The sequence below is a fragment of the Crinia signifera genome, chromosome 4, assembly GCF_055691185.1.
Source record: "Crinia signifera chromosome 4, ASM5569118v1, whole genome shotgun sequence".
Classification (NCBI taxonomy): Eukaryota; Metazoa; Chordata; class Amphibia; order Anura; family Myobatrachidae; genus Crinia; species Crinia signifera.
In genome coordinates, this window is record NC_139220.1 from 317,194,764 (window position 1) to 317,210,916 (window position 16,153).

Here is a 16,153-nt window from a genome sequence, read left to right on the forward strand (position 1 = left end):
CTAGCCCCGTATGTGTCCTGCTCCAGACTCATGGCTCCCTGCTAGTTATGTAGCACGCCGGTAAGTATGGAGTTAGGGTGTGGATATACTTTCGTTAGGATCCAGCGGCTTTTGGTGTTCTGTTCCCGTAACTGCTGTAATTACTTGACTTATGAATCGCAATGCAACACTTTATACAATGAAATACAAGGTCACAGTAACAGTAAGATTTATTAAACTGGAACGCTTCTTCACTGTTCTGGAATGAGCAAAAGGTGAATGGCAATTTGCCAACAACAAGAATAAACAATTAAAAAAAAAACCACATCAATACATAAGGGAATCACCACACATCACCTTATATAATAACATTCACATTAACAGGCGCCACTTCTAAAATATAGTGATATTTTAACTATCTAAGGCTGCAGCCTTGCTTTTAACTCTAACGCTATTTCTTTTCTTAGTATTACTTTTAAAACATTTCGCTTTTCTTATTATACTTTACAGACTACAATCGTATATGAAGTCCCTGAAAATAAGACAAAACAAAGTCCACACTGTGGATGTCACGGTAAGGTAATTCCTTTGGAGGAATGAGCAAAACTATGTAAAGTTTGTGACTGTCTATTTGAATTCAGATTTAACTACCTTGGTCCGTAACTTTTCCTGTATGTCCTTTAGTAGTAGCTATGGAGATGTTTTCCGGAGGAAATATTTTCCTGAAGTTTAGAACTGACTGTCACTGAAACATACACTTTCACTGCATGTCAGTAGTGGGAGCGTCCTCCCATTAATTTAGTGTACACTTTAGCATAGAGTTGAAGTGAATATGATTTATTCCCGACAGAACGGAGAATCAGTTATATTCCTCAGTGTGGTGTCTGTATCATGAATTAGCTTTGATCTTACTGCTTTTTTCTGTCTCAGTCTATAGCTAATATTACGGAAGCAATCTCTTCACTACAACTCTCTCTGCAATGCAATAGCTAGGTGTTTTACTCTAGCTGTCAGTCTACTTTTGAAGGGTGTATTATTACAGGTTATAACGGTACAATTGCAAAGTGCTGATTATAAACCATAAATGCAGCTCCTTAGTTAACTTTTAGAACTGGACACATTGTAGACAAAGCTTCTGAATGTTCTGTAGTTACAATTGTTATTGTTTGTTCTTGAAAACTAGGGATGCCATGGGTTAAGTAAGGATCCCTGTCATACTGGAGGATTGATGACTTTCCTCTTCTCTCTGTAGCAGCAACTGTAACTTCCCTGTAACTTTACACAGTCCGTGCACACTAAATAGCTAGTGTCTCTTTATGTGATGGATCACTGATCTCGACCTCTACTGAAGACCTGAGCAAGGTTTAATGTGCACATGATCTTTACACTAGGCTCTGTCCCTCGCTGTAATGCTGCTGCTAAGAGATGTTTATATAGGATCTGACAGTCTGCCCCTGGCTGAGCTTTTCTGTGTAATGCTGCTGCTGGGAGGCGTGATATGGTACCTGTCAATCTACCTCTGGCTGTGCTTTTCTGTGTAGCTATGGGCTAGGCTGGGGGCTGGGCCACACTCACCACTCCCCGTTCGTGTTGTCATTCAGGTCTCTGCCTTATCTCCGCCCTGTTGCCGCCTCTTATGACCAAACGACCAGCCTCCAGGACCTCCCTGCTGGGAACTGCACGTTGTGCTTGGGTGAAGCTGCTATGATGTCACTGCTGATAAGGAGGACCCACGGAGCTTCCTGAACCTCTGGTAAGTCCTTATCTTTTCTCCACAGGGTTATAAATCACCATATAGGACTGTGCACCTCTGCTCTCCGTAACTCCTGGAGGAAACTGCGCAACACAACAGCTCTCAACGGCTGACACTTTTATAACAGGTCCCGCGTGTCCAGACCTGTCCTCACTGCCCACGGGCTTAACAACTTTATTGAAGTGTGACAAACGTCCCCTGTAGGTGTCTAGGTGTCCACCCCTGCAACCCAGCAATTAGTTCCATCTGTGTACAGGGTGGAAGAGTCCAACTTTGCAGAAAAGGGGAAAACTTCTCTTTACACTTTCAATGTCCTCCATGAGGAATTTGCAACCTGACACTGTGTTCATACATAAATAATCACTGACACTGTCTTCTAAGAAAGTTCTAAAGAACTGTCCCCTATGGGGATCAATTTATTTACCACAATAGGTACTCTCTATGAGACATATGCAGTATGACAAAATGTGTCTATTCTCACTATTTACAACTATATACATATTGGTTAACCCACTGTAGCACCCTTTTAGTGCCATCAATATTTGAGGGTGTTACAGTTACACATGACCTGCAGCAGTCAGCCCTCATCTGAGGTAATACACTAGTGCTGCAGCCCCTGTCACTCCTCACAGATACAGTCTCTCCCTCCCTCCTGATGTACAGGGCTAGCCCCGTATGTGTCCTGCTCCAGACTCATGGCTCCCTGCTAGTTACACATGACCTGCAGCAGTCAGCCCTCATCTGAGGTAAGACACTAGCGCTGCAGCCCCTGTCACTCCTCTCAGATACAGTCTCTCTCCCTCCTGATGTACAGGGCTAGCCCCGTATGTGTCCTGCTCCAGACTCATGGCTCCCTGCTAGTTACACATGACCTGCAGCAGTCAGCACTCATCTGAGGTAAGACACTAGCGCTGCAGCCCCTGTCACTCCTCACAGATACAGTCTCTCTCCCCCCTGATGTACAGGGCTAGCCCCGTATGTGTGCTGCTCCAGACTCATGGCTCCCTGCTAGTTACACATGACCTGCAGCAGTCAGCACTCATCTGAGGTAATACACTAGCGCTGCAGCCCCTGTCACTCCTCACAGATACAGTCTCTCTCCCCCCTGATGTACAGGGCTAGCCCCGTATGTGTCCTGCTCCAGACTCATGGCTCCCTGCTAGTTACACATGTCCTGCAGCAGTCAGCCCTCATCTGAGGTAAGACACTAGTGCTGCAGCCCCGGTCACTCCTCACAGATACAGTCTCTCTCCCCCCTGATGTACAGGGCTAGCCCCGTATGTGTGCTGCTCCAGACTCATGGCTCCCTGCTAGTTACACATGACCTGCAGCAAGTGAGCCCTCTAGAACCTATTGCTCTCCACATGGTTGGGAAACTACATATCCCAGAATGCTTTGCAACAGATCTGGTTTTCCATAATATGAAAACTGTGGCAATGCATGCTGGGACAGAAGTTCCTCAACATCTGGAAGCCATTTGTTGATCAGGCCTGTTCTAGAAAGTTCAGAACCACAGTTTCAGGGCCACATTTAAATATCCGTTCCCACAGTCTGTGATAATATAACTTTACAGAAGGACCATAAATCTATCTATATATCATATAATCGGCGGTACAAGTACAAGTATCGCCCACTCAAACTAACAGAAAAACTAATATTAAACATAAAACATCAATACATATAAGGATAGTACCTTCTATTCCTTTAGACCAGTGGTTCTCAACATCGGTCCTCAGGACCCCCAACAGGCGCACGTTTCCCAGGTCACCTGGCAGGTGCACTCATTATTCACTGACTCATTTTAAAAGATCACAGGTGAAGCTAATTATTTCACCTGTGATTCTGTGTGGACACCTGGAAAATGTGCAATGTTGGGGTCCTGAGCACTGGGTTTGAGAACCATTGCTTTAGGCCCCCCTTACACTTGTTCAACTTATTGATCAACAAATTGAACCTGATTGACTCAAGATTTATCCTATGTGCAGGAGGATCAATCTCTTTCAATCTCTTGGTTATACCCAATGGCACAGGATTGTGGATTGTGTCCTACACATCAGGCACATAAGATTTTGTCAGACAGGCACATCAGATTTTGTCAGATAAATTGACTCAATCCACCTGAATTGGGTCAAATCTCACAAAATCTCACAAAATCTCACAAAATCTCACAAGTGTAAGGGGCCCTTAAGCAGCCCATACACGCTGCTTTGTGGGCGTGCTGTACTAGCACGGATCACATTGCATTGCATTGCATGTGCATCCGTTGTGCATGCAATGCCATGCAATGTGATGAAACCTAAGTACAAAAAGTATGTGCAAGCACATACTTTTTGTACTTAGGTTTCATCAAATTGCATGGCATTGCATGCACAACGGATGCACATGCAATGCAATGTGATCCGTGCTAGTACAGCACGGAAAGCACGCCCACAAAGCAGCGTGTATGGGCTGCTTTAGACTTTTATAAGCACAATCTCTCCTTAGGACGGCTGCTACTCTCCAGCAGGTCAGTTCCAATAGCCCTTCCTAAAGATAATCTGTAGGACAGTAGTGAGAAGAGCGCCTCCTTGTGTAATATTTTTGGAATGTAAATTTCCAACCCTCCACCATAGCACACCCAAAAATGTAAAGGTGCACCTTCTGTAGTGGTATTCCACCACTTGTATAATGAGCATGTACAGCCAATCATCCAGCTCCTCCAGAGACCACTCCTCTTCTCTCACAATGTTCCAGCATATATTAGAAACTTAGAAGAAAGATGGAGAACATTGGAGAACCTAGTGCAGTACTATAAAATCATTTCAATAATACAACAAGATGACAACAGTCTGTGTTCCCTGCTCAACGCGTTTCATTTATTTATTTATTTTATTTATTTGCAGTTTCTTATATAGCGCAGCAGATTCCGTTGCGCTTTACAATAGTAGACAGTGATAAAACAAACTGGGTAACAGACAGACTTGGAGGTTAGAGGGCCCTGCTGCAAGCTTACAATCTATTAGGTATATAGGAGGGAAACACAAGGACAGGCATCAGTAATAGCATAGCAGTCCCAACAAGTTACAAGTCCAGAAGGGAAGCTATATAATACATAAGTGCCTCAGAGGGTTATGCGTGTAGAACTTAAATATGATAGGCTTGCCTGAAGAGGTGAGTTTTCAGGGAACGCTTGAAAGTTTGGAGGCTAGCGGAGAGTCTAATTGTGCATGGAAGGGCATTCCATAGGATGGGAGCAGCCCGATGAAAGTCCTGTAATAGTGAATGGGAGCTAGTGATCCGCTCAGATGAGAGACGCAAATCTTGTGCAGAGCGGAGTGGTCGAGATGGGAGATATTTTGTGATAAGTGCAGAGATATATGCTGGTGCAGTATGGTTAATAGCTTTATATGCAAGTAGAAGTGTTTTATATTGAATCTATATAATAAGTTGAAGAGTCTGTGTGCGTGTGTGTGTGTGTGCGTGTCCGTCGCATTGCGGACACACCGTGGCACTCAGAGACACCAAATTTGGCAACATGATACCTCTGGACCCGATGGTGTGCACCTCGAAGCCGTTTTTGGGAAATTTCACTTAGAATTTAAAAAAACACCAAGTTTTAATTTTCCTTCATTGATGATCTGGGGAAAAGACACATTCTAACATTATGGTGAAGGCTTTAAACAATTAGGAAATAATTGAGGATATACATAGACCACACATAACACACACACACGTACACATTGTACACGCACGCACACAGTACACCACATACGCACACATAGCACACAACACACACATTTATACGTAGAGCACCTCACACACTTAAGCTGTGTACACACGGGGGAGATAGGGGCTGAAATCGCTGGAAACACACTGCATGTAGTACAATACAAATCCATACACACTACAACACACACCCAAAAACAGTACAACAAACACACAACTCCTGGCTTCAATCAATTCTATGGAGACGGACCACAATAAAATGGCCACCCCATAAAGCAGACAGTTCTCTGAAACAGTTTGCGGTATGGGGGCGGCCATTTTATCGTGGTCCGTCTGCATAGAATTATTAATTGAAGCCAGGAGGGGAGCCGGGATGCGCAGACAGGTAAGCCTGCGGCGATGGGGGGGGGGATGGCACCGGCGGCCGGGGAGGGGGGGAGGCGCCCCCCATTAACGGTGGGGGTGGGGAGGGAGGGGGGAGGCGCCCCCCCCATTAACGGCGGGGGGGGGGGGGGCACCCCAAACAAAGCTACGCCACTGAGAACACACACACTTAAACATTGCCAGGATATGCACAGCACACTACACACACACACATATATACGTAGCGCACCTCACAAACTTACACATTCGGCAGATATACACACAACACACACACACATAACACACAACTCACAGTACAACACATACCAACATTCACTACAACACACACCCAAAAACAGTACAATACACAGAACACACACTTAAACATTGCACAGATACACACATATAACATACCTCTAACAGCACAACACACACCCACATTCACCACACACACCCAAAAAAACAGTACAACACACACAAAACACACATTTAAACTTTGCACAGATACACAAAGACACAACACACACATACTGTATATACATAGCACACCTCACACACAAAACCACATACATTACAACACACACACAAAAACAGTACAACAGACACAAACACACAGAACACATAAAAAATAATTTGCAGTTTATTTAACAGTCTGTACCGGCAAATAAAAACTGTACCTAATGTACCATTTCTACTTTGTTCCCCATATCCGTCTCTCCAGTCCTCCAGCCTGTCACTGCGCTCCCCGGCCAGTTGCACTGAGAAATCTTCGTCCTGGCCAATGCACCCATTGATCAATACAAAGTGGGTACACTGCACTCACCCTGTTAGTCAGTTGGATATCAGGCACTGCTCTGCCTTAAGGGTTTCCCAGACTCTTTTGGTTCATAGATAATGTTTGGTCGATGGGCATGAGCGCTGCATGCATTTGTTTGAATGTTATGAGTGTAAGAAGTTGAAGAATAAGACTGAGATGAAGATTTGTCATGTTATAGTGTACAATTTACTCAATAAATCGTGAAAAAAATATGTGTACATAGAAGTACAATCAAGAAATGAAAGTAGGATTAAAAAATAAATTATGATTCAAACTGATAATTGTTTGGATGGCGGTGGGTTGCGAAACAAATCTATAGGTGGAGGGGGTATGGATATTGTGGGCATAATTGGTGTTTGGTACACCTACAGGGGGTACCCAGATGATGAGAAATTTTCACTACAGTGTCACCGTAGGGGGATTTCCAATTGGGGTTCAGGTGGTCTTTTAGGGACCCCTTTACAATTCCGTTGGTCTCTTCTCCTGGAGCCTATGGTCTCCCTCAGTGATTGACTATCATTAAGGGAGACCGTAAGCTCAATGAGAAGAGACCTACAGGATTGTAAAGGGTCCCTAAAAGACCACCTGGACCCCAATTGGGAATCCCCCTATGGTGACAATGTGACTGTGACACTGTAGTGAAAATCCCATCAATTGAGGGCCCCATGTAGGTGTATCAAACACCAATTATGCCCACAATATCCATACCCCCACCTATAGATTTGTTTCACAACCCACCCCATCCAAACAATTATCAGTTTGAATCAGAACTTATTTTTTAATCCTACTTTCATTTCTATTGAAATTCTATTCATTTGTACACTTACATTTTTTTTCACGATTTATTGAGTAAATTGTACACTTTGTAACTTGGCAATTCTTTTTCTCAGTCTTATTCTTCAACTTCTTACACTCAAACCTTATCAATGCACCCATTGATGATTGTGATGGCTGGATCAGTGGATTGGCTCGGCGGGTGTAGGGAAGAATTTGGCCCATTGCACCCATTCCCAGTGGGGCATTACAGTGGTGCGGGTAGCGTGCGTCGCGTCATGACATCATGTGGCCAGGCCCGTGGACCTGCTCCCACACTCAGGGGCTGCCCCACTGTTTGATAGAGATGCCCGGTGCATGTGCTTTACAGATCCCCAGACCTCAGAGACTGCTGCAGGTTCGGTGAGGGGAGTGGCAGTGGCAGGAAGCAGTGAATTTTTAATTAATCATGGCGGGGTAAGTAACGCCCACCCCGGTCCCTTCGTACTCAGCGCCTGTAATTACACACCCTAGAAACTGTACAATTTTAAAGTATAGAAATGGAGGTGTGGCCACATCCCTTTCTGATTTTGTACCGATTTTTGACCCTCAGATGTTGGAGGATATGTCATACAGTAGGTGCTAAATCTCAGGAGTGGATGTGGAATTCATCAACACATACAAGTTATCAACTCAGGAGCGTTGTGTTTCAAACAACAACACCACACCTGATTTCATTGCCGTCATTGAGTATCAATGCAAACACATTCTAACATTATGGTGGAATCTTTAACAAATTACAATCTTAGGTCTTTGGCACAGCATATTGTAAGATGACATTTTTCAGCAATTTTGGAAATAAAGAAACCCCAAGGGTTTCCCGGGCAACGCCGGGCGGGTCAGCTAGTACGGTAATATACAGGCAACCAATGGAGGGACTGGCAGAGCGGATCAGCAGACGATGAGCGTCTTGCAAGGAAGATCAGCCTAGCAGCAGCATTTAAAATTGATTGCAGTGGTGAGAGTCTGTTCTTGGGAAGACCAGTTAGGAGACTATTGCAATAATCAATGCAGGATATAATGAGTGCATGGATAAGAGATCATCCATCAAATATACCCAGATTTCATCAGAATGCTCCTGACGTCCAGGTACATTTGATGGATGAAACCCGTTGAGCATGCTTATTAAACAAGTGATTGCATACCACTACAAAGGGGACCTCTTTAAATTGCTATATATATGGCATGTTGTAGTAGTGTATGTACTGGGCTCTATGTATATATGGCATGGTGTAGTAGTGACTGTACTGGGCTGTGTGATATATGGCATGGTGTAGTGTATGTACTGGGCTGTGTGTATATATGGCATGGTGTAGTAGTGTATGTATTGGGCTGTGTGTATATATGGCATGGTGCAGTAGTGTCTGTACTGGGCTGTGTGTATATATGGCATGGTGTAGTAGTGTATGTACTGGGCTGTGTGTGTATATATGGCATGGTGTAGTAGTGTATATACTGGGCTATGTGTGTATATGGCATGGTGTAGTAGTGTATGTACTGGGCTATGTGTATATTTGGCATGGTGTAGTAGTATATATACTGGGCTGTGTGATAGATGGCATGGTGTAGTAGTGTCTGTACTGGGCTGTGTGTGTATATGGTATTGGTGTAGTAGTGTATGTACTGGGCTGTGTGTGTATATATGGCATGGTGTAGTAGTGTATGTACTGGGCTGTGTATATATATATATATATATATATATATATGGCATGATGTAGTAGTGTCTGTACTGGGCTGTGTGTGTGTATATATGGCATGGTGTAGTAGTGTATGTATTGGGCTGTGTATATATATATATATATATATATATATATATGGCATGGTGTAGTAGTGTCTGTACTGGGCTGTGTGTGTATATATGGCATGGTGTAGTAGTGTATGTATTGGGCTGTGTGTATATATGGCATGGTGTAGTAGTGTATGTACTGGGCTGTGTGTGTGTATATATGGCATGGTGTAGTAGTGTATGTACTGGGCTGTGTATATATATATATATATATATATATATATATATATATATATATATATGGCATGGTGTAGTAGTGTCTGTACTGGGCTGTGTGTGTATATATGGCATGGTGTAGTAGTTTATGTACTGGGCTGTGTGTATATATGGCATGGTGTAGTAGTGTATGTACTGGGCTGTGTATATATATGGCATGGTGTAGTAATGTATGTACTGGGCTGTGTGTATATATGGCATGGTGTAGTAGTATCTGTATAGGGCTGTGTGTATATATGGCATGGTGTAGTAGTGTCTGTACTGGTCTGTGTTTGTATATCTGGCATGGTGTAGTAGTGTACATACTGGGCTGTGTGTGTATATATGGCATGCTGTAGTAATGTATGTACTGGGCTATGTGTATATATGGCATGGTGTAGTAGTGTATGTACTGGGCTGTGTGTATATATGGCATGGTGTAGTAGTGTCTGTACTGGGCTGTGTGTATATATGGCATGTTGTAGTAGTGTCTGTACTGGGCTGTGTGTGTATATATGGCATGGTGTAGTAGTGTATGTACTGGGCTGTGTGATATATGGCATGGTGTAGTAGTGTATATACTGGGCTGTGTGTATATATGGCATGGTGTAGTAGTGTCTGTACTGGGCTGTGTGTATATATGGCATGGTGTAGTTGTGTATGTACTGGGCTGTGTGTATATGGCATGGTGTAGTAGTGTATGTACTGGGCTGTGTGTGTATATATGGCATGATGTAGTAGTATATGTACTGGGCAGTGTGTGTATATATGGCATGGTGTAGTAGTGTATGTACTGAGCTGTGTGTGTATATATGGCATGGTGTAGTAGTGTATATACTGGGCTGTGTGTGTATATGGCATGCTGTAGTAGTGTATTTACTGGGCTATGTGTGTATATGGCATGGTGTAGTAGTGTCTGTACTGGGCTGTGTGTGTATATATGGCATGGCGTAGTAGTGTATGTACTGGGCTGTGTGTATATATGGCATGGTGTAGTAGTGTATGTACTGGGCTGTGTGTATATATGGCATAGTGTAGTAGTGTCTGTACTGGGCTGTGTGTATATATGGCATGGTGTAGTACTGTATGTACTGGGCTGTGTATATATGGCATGGTGTAGTAGTGTATGTACTGGGCTGTGTGTGTATATATGGCATGATGTAGTAGTATATGTACTGGGCAGTGTGTGTATATATGGCATGCTGTAGTAGTGTATGTACTGGGCTATGTGTATATATGGCATGGTGTAGTAGTGACTGTACTGGGCTGTGTGTATATATGGCATGGTGTAGTAGTGTCTGTACTGGGCTGTGTGTGTGTGTGTATATATGGCATGGTGTAGTAGTGTATGTACTGGGCTATGTGTATATATGGCATGGTGTAGTAGTGTATGTACTGGGCTGTGTGATATATGGCATGGTGTAGTAGTGTATGTACTGGGCTGTGTGTGTATATGGCATGGTGTAGTAGTGTCTGTACTGGGCTGTGTGTATATATGGCATGGTGTAGTAGTGTATGTACTGGGCTGTGTGTGTATATATGGCATGATGTAGTAGTATATGTACCGGGCAGTGTGTGTATATATGGCATGGTGTAGTAGTGTCTGTACTGGGCTGTGTGTGTATATATGGCATGGTGTAGTAGCGTCTGTACTGGGCTGTGTGTATATATGGCATGGTGTAGTAGTATATGTACTGGGCTGTGTATATATGGCATGGTGTAGTAGTGTATGTACTGGGCTGTGTGATATATGGCATGGTGTAGTAGTGTATGTACTGGGCTGTGTGTATATATGGCATGCTGTAGTAGTGTCTGTACTGGGCTGTGTGTATATATGGCATGGTGTAGTAGTGTATGTACTGGGCTGTGTGTATATATGGCATGGTGTAGTAGTGTATGTACTGGGCTGTGTGTATATATGGCATGCTGTAGTAGTGTATGTACTGGGCTCTGTGTGTGTGTGTATATATGGCATGGTGTAGTAGTGTATGTACTGGGCTGTGTGTATATATGTCATGGTGTAGTAGTGTCTGTACTGGGCTGTGTGTGTATATATGGCATGGTGTAGTAGTGTATGTACTGGGCTGTGTGTATATATGGCATGGTGTAGTAGTGTATGTACTGGGCTGTGTGTATATATGGCATGGTGTAGTAGTGTATGTACTGGGCTGTGTGTGTATATATGGCATGGTGTAGTAGTGTATGTACTGGGCTGTGTGTGTATATATGGCATGGTGTAGTAGTGTATGTACTGGGCTGTGTGTGTATATATGGCATGGTGTAGTAGTGTATGTACTGGGCTGTGTGTGTATATATGGCATGGTGTAGTAGTGTATGTACTGGGCTGTGTGTATATATGGCATGGTGTAGTAGTGTATGTACTGGGCTGTGTGATATATGGCATGGTGTAGTAGTGTATGTACTGGGCTGTGTGTATATATGGCATGGTGTAGTAGTGTCTGTACTGGGCTGTGTGTATATATGGCATGGTGTAGTAGTGTCTGTACTGGGCTGTGTGTATATATGGCATGGTGTAGTAGTGTATGTACTGGCTGTGTGTGTATATATGGCATGGTGTAGTAGTGTATGTACTGGGCTGTGTGTATATATGGCATAATGTAGTAGTGTCTGTACTGGGCTGTGTGTATATATGGCATGGTGTAGTAGTGTATGTACTGGGCTGTGTATATATGGCATGGTGTAGTAGTGTATGTACTGGGCTGTGTGTGTATATATGGCATGATGTAGTAGTGTATGTACTGGGCAGTGTGTGTATATATGGCATGGTGAAGTAGTGTATATACTGGGCTGTGTGTGTATATGGCATGCTGTAGTAGTGTATGTACTGGGCTATGTGTATATATGGCATGGTGTAGTAGTGACTGTACTGGGCTGTGTGTATATATGGCATGGTGTAGTAGTGACTGTACTGGGCTGTGTGTGTGTGTGTATATATGGCATGGTGTAGTAGTGTATGTACTGGGCTATGTGTATATATGGCATGGTGTAGTAGTGTATGTACTGGGCTGTGTGATATATGGCATGGTGTAGTAGTGTATGTACTGGGCTGTGTGTATATATGGCATGGTGTAGTAGTGTCTGTACTGGGCTGTGTGTATATATGGCATGGTGTAGTAGTGTATGTACTGGGCTGTGTGTATATGGCATGGTGTAGTAGTGTATGTACTGGGCTGTGTGTGTATATATGGCATGATGTAGTAGTATATGTACTGGGCAGTGTGTGTATATATGGCATGGTGTAGTAGTGTCTGTACTGGGCTGTGTGTGTATATATGGCATGGTGTAGTAGCGTCTGTACTGGGCTGTGTGTATATATACATGTGTAAAAAGAAGAATGTCACACTGCGCTAGAAAAGGTTCTCCTTATAGTCACCAAACAAGGGCACAATTCCCAATTAGAGTATATGCTGAAGGATTTTCTTCACGACCCAGAGGGTCAAAGTTCCAATAGAAATGCTTGTTGCTAAATTCCTCCAGACATGCAAGAAAAAGAAGGTACACTAATAGTGCATAACGTTTAAGCAAGACACTATTTAATAAAGATGTACACTTACAATTTAGCTGGGGGTTAAAAGCATATAAAATAAGCCCGGGACACTGTCAGAAACTCGCTTGTCCAATGGAAAAACAGTCCAGATCCGGAGCTGGAGTTGCCGTCCACAGGGGTGCTGAAGTGACTGGAGTCCAACGGGGTGGGTGAACAAAGTGTGGCAAGACACGCCAAACTAGTTTCGGATCACAGCGGATCCTTCATCAGTAGCGTGTCTTTGCCTTGCCACAGTGCGGTATAAATACCGTCTGATGTTTAAATTTCCTGCGCATCCTGCTTCCGTATTGACCGGAAGCAAGATGTCTGTGCGTTCCACGCGTCATAAAGCGTGCGTTCCACAACAATAAAGTCCTCCGTTATCGTCAGAAAATGGCTGTGCGTTCCATACTGCATAGCGTGTGCGTTCCAACCCACGCATGCACTCCAAACAAATGGCTTGCATAGGTGGACCAATTAGGTCTGTGTTTGTCGCATTGCTGTATTAAAACCATATTAAATATATACAGACAAACACTACAGGATGACAAATAAGTGTTAAAAACTCCATAATTCATACATTTATGTAACATATAAACAGATATGGGTAAAACAACCTTATGGAGGGACGGTCATTAAAATTTAAGTAATCAAGATAAAAACATAGATAAACGGAATTCAAGATAAAAAATCAGGATAAAAAATGCTTTAATTCGAAATCACCGTTTAAACCCTTGGGAACAAGGGTGTTCAAACGGTGTATCCACCTCATTTCGCTCTGGGCTAGGCGTTTATCCAAATCTCTTGTACGCCATTTGGGTGTAATTAATTGAATACCCCAAAAGTTAGTGATAAAGCATTCCTTAGAATTATGACAGTCTTTAAAATGATTTGAAAAAGTATGGGTCACTAAACCTTTACGGATATTGTAGATATGTTCCGCAAGGCGAGTTTTTAATGGTCGGCTGGTTCTCCCCACATAAAACAATGAGCAAGAACATTCCAATAAATATACTACATACTTTGACTGACATGTTATAAATTCATTTATTTTAAAAATCTTTCCATTAACTTTAAAATCAGGTATTTTTTTAATAGTTCCTTTCACTGTTTTGCACATAAGGCAATCGCCGCATCTATGAAACCCTTTTGTGCGTATGCTATGTCGGGGGGCCTCTTCCAGGGTACTTTTAACTAGATGATTCCTTAGTGATGTAGACTTTCTGTAAATAAAAACAGGTTTATTTGGTACTAAGTCGCCTAAAATTGGATCTTGTTTAATTAGGTGCCAATTATTTTTAAAAACACGTTCAATTTTAAAATGGAGATTATTAAATTGTGATATAAAAGCCCATTTGTATTTATTATCATTCTCAGTTTTTGGCGTTTTGACTTTTAGAAGTTCGACTCTCTCTACTTGTCCAATTTTGTTTTTAGCGGCTTCAAGGGTTTCTTTGGCATACCCTTTTGCTGATAATCTATCAGCGATCTCATCTATCTGTTGATTACATATCTCTGGGTTAGAGCAGTTCCTTTTTGCTCTAGTGAATTGTCCAAAAGGTATTCCTTTTAACCATTTTGAATGATGTTGATGAATGATACTACTTCCCACAAAGTCATGCCCTATATTTTTGCCCCCCCCCCCCCCCCCGCAAATGATGTCATACAGTTTCAAATGCTAAGACACAGACCACCACCACCCACCCACCTGCACCTCAATGTATGCATTATTTGCATATAGATACCTACATGCTGTAGGTGTAGAGGACCTTAATCTGGTTGTCTTGCAATTTGCAGCCTTTTAAGTCCCCCAGCCTCCCTGTGAATTCTGGTTCGCCTTCCCCCCCCCCCCCCCCCCCCTCGCACCACGGCTATGCTCACACAGGCTGCAAATACTGTAGATGTTTAACATAAACATCTATTTGCAGGCCGGGGGGGGGGGGGGACTCTCACATCATTCAATGGTCACCGACCATCAAATGGTTTGGTGAGTGCACAAATATCTAAATGAGTCTCATGTCACTTAGATATACGCGCACATTTGGAAGGAAGTGAGCAGGCATCTGACATCCAATAATGCCCGGCACTGCCATCATGGTGCAATCACCATGGGAACACTCAGCGTTTGCATGGGAACGCCCATGAAATGCTGGGCGTTACCATGGGAGCGACTATCTGCCACTGCCCCACGCCCCCCGTCTGCAGACTTGGGTGCGTGCGCCCAGCGTATGCATATAGTGCGAGCGTCTCACACAATCATGCATCCCATTGCCACAAATGGAGTACGCAAGCATGTCACACTCACGCGTGTCCCATTCTCTGCACATGTCGCGCCGAGACAGAAAGCTATGGAGCCCCATCCAGATGAATAACCGCTGCTCCATCTGTATATACAACATGTGAGGTGTGTATTTATTTACCTTTAACAACTGGTTCTGCAGCACATCTACTATAGCTTTGCACATCTCTGGGATGATACGCTCCAGTGCCTGTGCAGAGATGAAGACCCGAACTTCAGATCCTCCAGTGACCACCCTGTAGCCAGGAACCGCAGGGTAGCCTCAAGCCTCTCCTCAGCAGGGATGGCCCTCTGCAGGCTGGTATCTAGCCTCTCAATGTAGGGAGTCACCAGGCCCAGCAATGCCTGGAAGGTAGCGTCATCCATGTGCAAGTAATTGCGATAGTCCTCTGGGTTGTTCTCCCTTATCTGGGTCAGTAGCGACATGTGAGAGAGCGAGTCCCTCTTCAGCAGCCACTCCTAGTTCCAGCAGGACCTCACCCTCTTCCATTGCTGATTCCTCTCACATCTCAACGTCAGAAAGCCGTAGGCTTGCAGAAGGTGATAGTGATAAGAAGCCATCACAGAATAGGATAAAGCAGTTTGTTCATGAAAAACAGCCTCAGTAATCACAGAGCAGACTGTGCAGAGGTTTTAAAATGGCTCCTTGTTTTTATTTCACTGTTTTGGCCACCCCCCTCCTAGCACTCATGCCATCCCCTAGGACCATTCCATCAGATAAATCTATGTACATGCAATATGGTCAGATATATCTCATGCGATCAATGGCACATCAAGTGCCAAATCACATGTAGAACTCCAGGGAAGCTGCCGGGGGAAGTTCTGGGTAAATCGCATCTGACTTGTCCCTCAGGCATTCTTTTACAGGGATGGCTTCCATCTTCATTATGAGCCAC

At 43.6% G+C, this 16,153-nt stretch overlaps 1 protein-coding gene across 5 annotated transcripts in view; it reads left to right on the forward strand.

Annotated features, from left to right (window-relative positions):
- Positions 1 to 16,153, forward strand: part of LOC146075885 (uncharacterized) — a 37,774-nt gene that overhangs the window by 8,458 nt on the left and 13,163 nt on the right. For 3 of the 5 annotated variants that reach the window (XM_083185553.1, XM_083185554.1, XM_083185555.1), the window contains 2 exons: positions 490 to 553; positions 1,581 to 1,732. The exons of the other annotated variants lie outside the window; for them this stretch is intronic. The gene's annotated coding sequence lies outside the window, so the exon portion shown is untranslated. The remainder of the gene's footprint in view (positions 1 to 489; positions 554 to 1,580; positions 1,733 to 16,153) is intronic. 5 annotated transcript variants of the gene reach the window in all.